The following is an 11,951-nucleotide window of genomic DNA, read 5'->3' as shown; positions in this document are numbered from 1 at the left end:
AAACATCAAAACCATCACAAAAACATCACAACCAAAGAAAGAAAAAAAGTCCTAGGCTGGCCTGACTGCAGACTTCTTTTTCTATGGTGCTTTTTCTACCTTTCTCAGCACTGCTGTCATCTGTCACTGGCAGCTCTACTGTGGGAATTTCCTTTCTGATTTTTTTGTAGCACTTTCAGTGGTGTCACAATCAGGATTTGTATGTATCACAATTGTAGCTTTCAGCTAAAGGAAAGTACTTCTTCTGCAAGGTCTTTCTTTGTGTCTTCTATAGTCTCTGTTCCAAAGACATCATGAAAACTATTTTCTTGAATCAAAGAAATTGGCACAGTTTAAATGCATGCAGCTGTTACTTTTCCTCTGGTGGCTTCTCACACAGTTTTCAGATACTGCACTACCTTTTTGCGCATGATCTTCCTATCTCCTTGCTTCTGACACTTGTTTTTTACTGACCTGCAGTATTCAAGCCTCCTGCTGAAACACACAAAGACCCAACCACAGTCTTGTCTGCCTTCCCTCCCTTGACAAGCGTGAAGAAATAAACTTATACATTTCTCAATTTGCAAAGCCTCAGTGTTACCCCAGCCCAACCAGTGCAGCAGGAGTATGTTTGCCTTGCTGATTTAGCAGCAAAGCTAAGGCACCAGCGAGGCACTGAAGGAATCCTGTCCCCATTCATTTCCCACCTTCATTACATCTTTACAGCCTGGGTGCCTTTTGGGTGGCTTGCTCCCACCTATGCTCCTGCCTGCTCCCCTGCCCTACGGAAATAGTCACTCCCTTGCTATTTGAGAGCTCCTTGCTGCAGCTTTTAATTGAGTTTGGTCTTTTGGTCTTACGCCAGCTCCCTGCTTTGTCTCCTCCGCTCCAGGCTGGAGCTTTTCCGGCCCCCCAGCCCTGCACACTCTCTCTGTTCAGCTCCATGAGCCCTGGGACTGCCCTGGCCTTGGCCATGGCCCTAAGGGACACCAGGCCAGCTTTTCCCCTGCTCCCAGCACACACTCAGCAGCAAGCTTGCACTAATTCTTTTCTTCGCCTCCTTCTCCTTTATTTCCGTCTCTCTCCTGGGGTGGGGTCTGTCTTTCCTTATAGCAGATAGTGTGAGCAGAGAGAAACCAGACTCAAGGCAAAATTCCCATTAACTTTGGTGGGGGCAGGATTTCACTTCAAGTGTTTCATGTTCTGGGCACTGGACAACGACATGAAAGGACTCCACACTTGTAAAACCTGAACTGCTGCAGCCATCCGAGCCAAGCAAATACAGATGGAGTTCCCGGTGCCCCCTCTAACCCCTCGCCGCTGCCACGCATGCTCCTTCCAAGACCTGTGAAGGCCGTTAATCTCTCCCTCTAGCTGTTTATTGTCACCATGTTGCCAGCTCTTGCTGAGTGCCTAGTTACTTTTGCATAGCCTGAGCCAGGATCTGACTTTTACTACAGCCATGCTGCAGTATCTAGAGCTTTGTTGTCTTTCAGGTGTGCTCCCCTTCAATCCAGGCTTCCACATTTTGTTTCTGTTATTGTTGCTGATGGGGATTTACAAGCATCTCTGATTGCTTGTAGTCTGCTTGTGCCCTGTTGCTCCTCTGGCTTCCTCAGACACCTCATTTCTTCAGCATTCCTATGTCAAGTTTCTTAATGCCTGAGATCTTGCTATGTCTCCCTTGTTCTCTATGCTTGCCAGCTGCCTTCAGCTCATCTATCTTCAGTTTTGTCTCTACTGCTGCCCCAATTATCTAGCCCCATGTCCTGCTGCAGACTCTACCGTTTGCCTTTTGCCTGCTGGCTGCTCTTACACCCAGTCACAGGCTTGCGGCAGCTTCGTGCCCTCAGGTCCATTTCTTGTGGCAAGGTACCGGTTCGTCTCAGTCCCGTTGTGCCTGTAAGTCCTGTCATGCCCGCTGACATCCTGCCTGTCACTTGTCTTGTGGCTTGATTCTCCTACGCACCAGTCTCTTGCTGAACTAGTGTTTGGCTCCTGGGAGGGTTGCTGCAGTAGCATGGCGTTTCCAAGCTGAAATCTTTTCTTGTCTGTGCAGGTTTTGCTCCTGGCTCTTTACTGTTGTTCCTGCCTTTCACTTGTTTTGTAGGTACCCAGGGGAAGAAGTATTGTGCTCAGATTCCCATGTGGTACTGAATCACCTGAATTTTATGCAGTACATTGCAACCTATTGTCTGAGGATAGCGTGTCAAGCTCTGAGTGTGTACCTTGTGTTTCATGATCTCAGTTTATGCTTGAATGCCCTCTACGTAGTCAGACTCCTCTTCAGAAAGAGGAGTAACAAATTAATATGGCCATGTAGCTCCTGTCTTTAAGATGGTATGAGTCAGTTCTGACCCTTCTTTTGGGTTAAGATTTTCCTGAGCTGATCACTCAATGCATGCACATCTCAAACTGTTCGATGTGCATCAGCCGAGCTCCCTAGCCTGGCCAGCAGAGATACTCACTGGCTTGTCCATCTTCTGATGGCTGTCTGCTGGAACCACAGCTTCGCCTGTTGTCCATGTTCACGGATGGTTTCTTATCAGATAGTAGGGGTAATTTCTTCGATAGTGTCCCCTTGCAACTGTACATGAGCAGCCTACCTATCTGTAGCACCCTGGGTTCTTGAGGGCTTTGTCAGATGCCTAGCCATTCCCAACACATTGTCATCATATGTTAAATACTATTTCTTTTCCTCAGAGAAATGCATTTTGGATGTTGTTGTATGCCACAGGTACTGGCTTCCCAGAGCAGGACCTTATTTTCCACTGTAGTACGAGATCTGCACTTAGTTGCTTGGTGCTAAGTGTGTCATCAGTACTTCACCAGGATTCAGCTAAGTGTCTACTGACCAGGCTACCCACCTGCCCCACGCCCAAAGCTGAGCTAATAGGCCTCAAAGAAGCAGCCAGGAGAGGTTCTTCTCTGTCTCTGGCTCTTTTCCTGGGTTTGCTGGGACTCTGCTAGAAAATGCCCAGTGCTGCTGGATTTTGCTCTGCTTTCCTCCCAGGTGTAACAGACATCGAATGCAGGGATTAGCGTTGGGCTAAACCCAGTTCATCTTAATATTCCTCTTCTGACTCTTGCACTGAGGTGTCCAAGTGCAGTGACACGCTCCTGACTGCATCTGCTGGCACAGCAGCCTTGGCTGTAATGAGGATCGCACCCCGAGGCCTGGGAGCCGCAGGTGCGGTGTCAGTCCGTGCTGCACCACCTTCGAGCCCGGCTGGCTGCCTGGGGCACCACTGCCAGTGCCACTTGCCAGGAGCCACGCGCGGGGCCGGTGGGTGGCTGAACGGCTCGTCAGCGTCCGGAGGCCAAAGCCCTCCGCTGTGCAGCAAGTGGCAAACACTAGTCCACTGGCTATGAGGTAGCCTTTCCTCACTCATTAATACTTCTTCTCAGTATTTAGTTTGCCTGCTTTTGGCCAGTGGAGATGCTCTGCTTCCCTGAAGGCTTTCTCACCATCTGTTCTCTGCCAACTTTAGAGGATGGATGATGCCTGTTTCTGCAGACCTGCGTGTCCTTTTCCACAATTTCACCAAAACAAATGTCCTGCAGCCTGGGAGGCACCAGTGCGCCTTGTAGAGCAAGGGAAGGCTATTTGCAGCCTCAGCATGCAGCTTAGGCTCTCAGGAGACGGCTGTCCCAGGGACCTCCTCTCCCGCGGAGCTGCTTTGACACTGCCCAGCGATTGCCACAGCCGCTCTCCCAGCTCCTGGGTGCCAGGCACGCCAGCCTCCCGGTGACAACGACGCTGGCTCTCGATTTCTTAACCACCACCTGCATTTCCTATTAGCCTCAGAACAGCTTTATTGCGCAAACTGGCTCTTGGTCACTTTTCTCCGTCTACTCCTGCTGTTCGGCAGTGCCCAGCTTGGCTGGCCTCACGGGTAGCCACAATCATCAGGTGTTTCTGACGGCACTGGAGAGGGGCAGGCAGCTTTCCCCAGCACCCAGTGCCAACAGCTCCCTCTCCAGTGGCTTTTCCTTTTTTTCTTTTTTTTTTCTTCCTGGGATACCTGCTGCATCAGGATATAAAGGGGTCTTTTTTCTCCAGCCCTTTCACCTTTACTTAACAGCTAGGCATTAGCTTTTGGTTTCTTTGCTGCTTCCCACAGCAAATATCCTGGATCCATGATACTTAAAATCTCCATCTGTCTTCTCGCTGTTTCCTGGGGTCTTTTAGGATAAGACTACCTACTTGTTCTGCAGTTAATGTTGTTTTTGTTCCCCCCGCCCCGCCCCAAGACAGTTTTGAGGCATTTATTTACAGCTTAGAACTGTTTCTCGCAGTACTGACTCTGATAAACCAGAACAGCATATCTCATAAATGACCCTGTCATTAACTGGTGAATCTTTAATGGCTCAAAATTCACGTAGGATGCCAGATTTCTCATCTGCTTAGTGTATCTCTCTGTTTTCCTATTGGGCAGTCTCATCTGTCTGGGCTCCACTCTTGCTGTGTTTTAGGCCTTATACTGAAGTCTCGCTCACTTCTTGTTATTTCGTGTGTGCGTTCAGAGCAAGAGGTAGAGAAATAGAAAGAAAGAAAATTTTAAAAGCTTTACTTTCGGTTTATTATTTTCATGACTGTGGCCATGACTTAGCACATAGATTTAGTTCTTGCTCCCGCTTACCCCACACTCTAAGTATCTTTTGCCTGCAAAACCACCATTTATGTGTCCTGACTCTCTCCCTGCCTATTTATACTGTTTTATCTACTTCTGGAGTCTGTTCGTTAACCACATGACTAACAGCATGTTTCACGTATCAAGTACTGGGGCCAAAGCTGGGAAAACAGAGGGAATGATATACAAAGATTTGCACCTGTGGCTAACACACAGCCATGTGCACCCAGATTGACCTTTCAGTGCCTTCTTCAAAATATTCTGCCGTACAGGCTGTTTTCCTGCCTCCAGCTTCCGTGCAGGTTCGTATATCCAGAGCCAAGCTCAAGACCTCCTACCAGGATGACCTCCTGCCTAGAAATCCCTCATTTTATTAAACTGAATACCTCCAAGCTATTTGGGGTCTATTTCACAACTGGTTAACCAAAAACTCTAGGAGTTCCACTGTTTTCTCAGAAAAAAATGAAACTAAAAATGTTTCAGAGAGTGTTTTACTCATATACTGGTATAAGAGCAGAGGAGAGAAAGCAATAGATGGCCTGGTGCAATGGTAGAGTGGCAAGTCAGACATTTCTGATTTCTAGTTCATCCTCAGCGAAAAACAAATATCCTCGTACAAATTTCTTAATACCTAACAAGGATAATAATATATCCTTATTTTGGGTGGGAAATTCTGAGATTTCAGGAAGTTTGGCCTTGGTAAATATAATGCATTTTGTAAAGTGAAAACTATTTCCACTGCACGAATTGCACCATCTTGGCAATACAAGTGCTTATAGGTCCAGCTCAAAGTGTATTGCATGTCTGTTATTAGGGCAGAATCCCCTCTGGTATCTTGAACTAATAAAGTTCTGTCTGTCTTCTGCAATGAGGAGAAACCACAGCTTCTCATAAGCATATTTTGGAAAAGTAAATAAATAAGGAAGGAAGAAATTGTGGCCTCTAAGGGAGTTTTAAATTTTCAGTGAAGGAGAAGGCTGGATATAGAGATTATTTAATTTTAATTTTGTATTTTCTAAGTAGCAAAAAAAAAAAATCCAAAATTAAAATAAAAAGCATCAATAACTTAGAGAAAGAAACAAGCTTCTGACTTCCTTGAGACTGAAGGACTTGTATCAACATCTGGACCTGGGGCTTGAAAACTAGGTGGCTGAGGTCATTCCATCTTATAAACCCAGCATATGCACAGTATACACAGCATATGAACAAGTGCAAAGCCTAGAGTCACATAAACAGTATATTTCATTCCTGGACATTGAAATAACAAAAAGGGCAGAGTCAAAAGGCTCCTCTCAACATATACGCTTTAAATGTATGTGAAGGGCTCACGTGACACTGAAATAATAACACTGGGAACATGGAAAATGAGACTAAGCAATATTTATATTACCGTTTCTTTTTTACTGGGGTGAAGGGTTAAACGTGGTTAACGATAGGCTGATTGGGTCAAGAATATAGGCTCTATCACCTTTCCAAAACTCTCTGAACAAACAAAGTGAATAAAATGTTTTCATAGGATCAAATTCTCATTGTAACCTGAAGAAAACACATGTTTATGTGTTAAAGCAAGTAAGACTACTAGAATTCACTTGCTTTACAGTACAAGGGTCCACTGATACAAAAGCTTGAATTGAATTTTCCTTCAAATCTTTGAGATCCTTCTCTCCCATGCAAGGGGCATGTCTCACCCAGGAGGTCCAAATTACCCGCTATTGCACGGGGATTAATTGTGACAGCTGTGTATTTCACCTACAACTATATTAGCAAGAAGCCAGCTCTAGTCTAAATACGACAGTGGAGAGCAGTATATTGTCTGCTGAATAAGACGCATGTTATTTGGTTGAAATAAGCAATCACAGGAGGTATAAGGGCAGATTTACATGCAAAAAAGCTCTCCGCAGTCTAGAAAAAACAGGCGTCTGTCAAAACCAGGGATGTTTCCGAGAGCTGAGTCTGAATATGCCAGCTTAATGCTCTGCAACAGTCAGAAATACAGACAGCATGTAAGAGTTATTAGGAAAGAAACAGCAAAGTGAACAGAAAACAGTGCGCCGCTCCGTCAGCCCACTGCGCTCCTACACCTTAAATACTACACGCAGTTCTGGTTACCTTGTCTCATGTAGAGGAATTAAAATGGTTAGAAAGAGAGTGATGAAAATTGGAAGTACGGAACAGCTTTTATACAAGGGATCTACAGTGGCTAGGGCATTAAAGTTTAGAAAGGAGATAACTCCTCTTGCAAAGGGCTGTGATAGAGGTATGTGAAACTCTGAATGGTTTATGAAAAAAAAGAGATGATTAGTCATGATCTCTCACAGTAGAATTAGGACCAACCAACGTAATTATCCAACTGCAAGTTTAAAACAAAAAAAAAAGTCCTTTTTCTTGTGATTCATAATTAATCTCTGCCATTCATTGCCACAGGATATAGCCAAAAGCATAGCTGAGTTCAGAGAAGGAATTAAACACAGTCACAGAGGTGTCCATCTATGGGTGATAAACACAATACTCTACACTGATTTTCTTGCTGTAAGTCTTTAAAACACTAACAGTTATAAACTGAGAGGGTGCCAGGGATGACTCATGCTATAGTTGCCCCTTTCTGCTCTGGGCTCTAACATGGCTCTTAAGCACACTAGAGACAGGATAGTGGGCTAAATGGGCTGCTTCTTATTCAGTTTGCTCTTTTTTATGTTCTGAAGAAAGCTACAGATAGGTGGCCACCTCATATGCAATCATGTGAATGTCTTCATGGTCAAGATGTGACCAGACAGACTACAGCCATTGCCAGTCCGGAGGTGTGAGGAAGGAGGACAGAGGAAGAGGAGGGCAGGTGGTTTGCCCCTGTGCCACCAAGCCTCTTCACTACACGGTTACCCATGCTCCTTGCCAGGGCAGCAGTGCTACCCTTCCCATTCGCTGACATGCATTCAAACTCAGCTTAACTCATTCTGGTCTAAATAGAAGTGAATTCTGCTGATAGTATCTCTGGGAGATACACTTATTACCTTGGGGTAGCTGATGACCCAGACTTTTTCAAAGAACATGCCAATGATTTAGATGAGTCACATCACAAAGTGTCTGTTATTGTTTCACTGAACATTGCTACAAGGCAGTTTTTAGCTGAGGCTGCTTTTAAAATAAAAGTGACATATTTGCTCACTTCGACCTCAAAGCTTTTTGTCAACTTTGAAAATAATAATTGGAAGCTCTCTTCTTCCCTTCTTTGATCGATGCTTATTTGCTTTGCATAAAATCATTCATAAAACAGTGCTGTCTGTTGGCCGTGTTGAACCATGGTTCAGACAGCAGCTCCATAACAAACAAAACTGAGAAATCATGAACTAGAAAGCAAATGAAAGATCCTATGTAGGTAATGGATGAAGGTGTGCTACAAAACCATGCTAGCTTTTGATCCTGGTAAAGCCCTTAAAACTAGCTAGCTGACATGATCTTAAAGGTATGCCAGTCTGGATCTGCAGAGGATGTTAGGAAGTGAGACAGTATTTGTAAGATGAACTAATTTAGTTTACAGACACCATCTTCCCCACCCTCTAAATAGGGCCAAAGACAAAGTGGAAGAATTGGTTGGCTCAGGGGATTGTTCAGCTGCTCACTTACAGGGGCCTGGTAATAATCAAAAGCCGTTCTCATTGGAGGGCTCTTCACTGCTTTATTTGATGGCACATGCAAACACAAGTGTGCAAATGGCAGCAAGCACAGCCCAGATGGTGTCCTTTCTGGACGTCCTTCTGGATAAAACCAGAGATTTACCAGGCCCTGAAAGGCACGAAGCCTCCATGCCGGCAGCACTGGGTCTCTGGGCTGGAGCAGATGCGTCGTTGGGGGCCAGCGAGGAAAGACTGGGCCCCAGCTGCAGCCGCTCAGCAGAAAACTCTGTCTTCCAGAGCACACTTTCCAGCAATGTTACATGACCGCTAAGTCTAGAGAGGGAAAAGCCTCAGATACAAAAAGAAATATTGTCCAGTCAATCCATTTTCTTCAAAATGTCAAGCCATTTCCTTAGCTCATTTATTTAAGGAAAAATTTCCAAGAATGCTGATGACAGTTTTTTGTGCAGTTTGTCACTTGAGACCTATATTCTCACTCTTTGAATTTTGCCAGTCATTTTCAGGGTTTCAGCACCGAGAAAAACATCTCGTCTCCATAACCACAAACAAATAACATCACAACAAAGCAGGTATCTCTTCCAATTTCAAACTCAGTCTAACAGTTTATCAGAGCTTTTAATAAGATTTCTGAGAGATTTGTTTTTAGCCTTTGCTGCCATGAAAGCATTTTTTTATTTAGATTCACCAGTTCAGTATTTCTGCTAACATTACCTTTCAGTCAGGATCTGCTAGGTGCCTGCTTCTGCATCTTTTTCCTTCAGGGATGAAAATTGGTGGCAATCGTCGCTTTAGCTACATATGTTTTCCAAAATTGTACCATTTCAGAAGAAGTGGTCCCGTTTTTCAAATGTCAAGAATAAACATACTTGCTTAATATTTGCCCTGATTGTGCCCTTCACTGCTGAGAAATAAATAAATAAATAAATAAATAAATAAATAAATACAAGTGTAATCCCGCACTCAGGAGGTTGTACATCATTGTAATGCTCCTGAATTCTCTAAGTGTGCAATGTATAATTCTGGCTCGATGTTTTTCCTCCATTTAAAAAAAAAATTGGATAACATTTTTTTCTTTGCCCATTTTTCTCCCCAATTTCTTGTTGTGACAACTTGCATATTTTAATACTAAGATTTGTTTCATTCCCATTTCCTAATGTTCCCCAAAGACAGCAGAATGGTTTGACTATCAGCTAACATTAGTTTTAAAATTGAGTCCAAATATTTAATTGAATTGGTTGTGTCAGTGACTTAATTGCCTAATTGCTAGGGGGTTTATGCCTGTGATACAGACTGGCAGTGAATTTGGAAGATCAGTTATACTGCTGGAGACTGGAAATAATCTTCTTCCAAATGACATAAATAACTGAGCAATACGGCAAAATATGCCCTGAATGTACATCCAAATGCAGCCTTTGGCTTAAACAAGTCAGCATACCATATCTGTTTTTCTTTAAACTGAATTTTATAGAATGCTAGGTGTCTATTTGAGTTAAATATTAAGATGATGGTATTATTAACATTGCTATGTTGCATGCATGTCCTTAAAACCACATTCATGGTTTGTTTCCCAAGCATATTTTCATATTATTCGGACTAAAGATATGGGAGCAAACGATTCGTTTTTAAACACATGCAACCAATATCATGATCTTCAACCATCTGCAGTGCAGAAACACGAGAGAACCTGGAGGGCTGAGGCTTTTTAATTCCAAAAGGAAATGTCATAAGATGAGAGCAAATTAATCTTTGGAAACTTTACATCTAGTATCCTTGCCTTGGAGATGGTAAATAGCAAGAGGATTCTAGACAAAATCTCATTATTCTTTCTATTTTGATTTAAAGAAAGCATGTTCTTTACTGGTTAATAACAGCATCTCTCAGAGCCTATATATTATTACTGTTATATATTATATGCTGTAAATTGTTTTTATAATTGCCTCTTGGTGATTCTACATCACGTCTCTCTGGCAAAGTCAGCTAGTGCTCACTCCAGTCCTCAGCTGGAGCGGGGATTACAAGAGAGCCAAACCACGTTCGTGAAACGAGAGCAGAAAGACTCGGGCATGACACTGAATAAGAGCAGGGAGTAGATGCACTGAAGAAAAAGGTGCTGTGCTTGCTCTTCTAATCGCAGTCACAGTTTAACACAGTAACGTCCTCGGGAACGATAACTTTTGGGGCAAACGTTAAAGACGTAGACTTATCCGAGCTGTGTTCCAGTATCAGCACAAAGAAGAAAGGCTTGTGATAACACCAGGCGGTGTGGTGGAAAGGCTGAGCGGCGACTCGGAGTGAGGAACAGCTGTGAAAGAAACGTTTTGCGGCCCGGTCACCAAGGCGCCGCTGCCCTGACCTCCCCTCAGGGGCTCGCTCTGAGGAAGGCCACCTGGACTACGGGACTATAAAGTTATAAATTCTCAACAAGTCCAAGGGGAGGACATGGCAAATTTAGTTCCTAAACGTGAAACCTGATGACTTAACAGCTCTGCTGTTTATGGAGCCTTTTGCTCCGCGACCGCTAGGAAATCAAAGGCAGGCCCCGTCTGCCAGGGCCCCGCGCCGCTGCGGCCGTCGCAGAACGAAAGGGGGCCGCGCGCTCGGCCGGGCTCCCCCCCGGCACCCGGCACCCGGCGGAGGCGGGCGGCGCGCGCCCCTCTGCCGCCTTGCGCCCGCTGGGCGTCGCAGCGCAGTTACCCGCCTTGGTACGAGTAGAAATGAGGGAAGAATCAGCCCTGACACGTGCCGGAGCGGGCCGCGCTCGCGCTCTGGGAAAAAATGAAGGTATACACGTAAGTAAAAGCAGGCATCGTTCCTAACCATCGGAAGAAATCCTGAAGTTCTGGTTATGAAATGATCCAAAGTTGCTTCAAAGCTTAATTTACTTCTGCCCGCGCTGCAGTCAGAAGCAAACCCGATGCAGACCCCATCCGACGTGCTGCCCTTCGCGTTGCTCTTACTGCACGCGTGCAAAGCTTCACGAAACGTTTCAAGGCTTCGACACACTTGCGTTTTACTCACTTGGTGACCTTAAAAGTGAGAGGCAAGAGAAACGTATCAGGCATGCGGATACTTTGCAGGCCTCTCTGTGTAGGCCTACTCCTTCACCGAGAGCCTAAACAATTTTAACTTTAATATGGTCAAACAGATATTGCATTGTTCTCACATTTTGTAAAATAAATTCATTGCCAGACTGAGACCTTGTGTGCCAAGTTTCAGACTGGAGTGCATTTTACGGCTGAGTTATAAACCCCTGAAAGAAGAGGTTTATAACATAAATGCTGACACAGCCAGAGCTATAACAGAGTGAACGGTATTGCTATGATATCTTATTTACCTCTAGCAAGGGCAGCACATAAGGAAAGTTGAATCACATATTCAGGCTTTTACAGACCATTTCATCGGCAAAACTTATCTCAGATTTTATTTGGTAGGTTAAAACTGCTAAGTTTATGCACCGATTAAGGAAGAGTAGCAATAGTCTGTGTGATTCTATGCATCATAAGATTTGTAAATTTGTAGGTGATAAAGCTCTCCTGTAGTTATTTAAAAGTGAAAACTTATTAAACAGTATTTTATAGAAAAGGACAATCCCAAAAGAACAGAAAGCCACAGCACAGAATAAGCAGACCTGCAGCAGTTTATTACAAATGACTACAGCCATTACGAACGGGACATAGAGATGCTGCTTCTTTTTCGTGTTTGAATA

Source organism: Struthio camelus, chromosome 2 (assembly GCF_040807025.1).
Source record: "Struthio camelus isolate bStrCam1 chromosome 2, bStrCam1.hap1, whole genome shotgun sequence".
Taxonomy (NCBI): domain Eukaryota; kingdom Metazoa; phylum Chordata; class Aves; order Struthioniformes; family Struthionidae; genus Struthio; species Struthio camelus.
Note: the sequence above shows the minus strand (reverse complement) of the source record.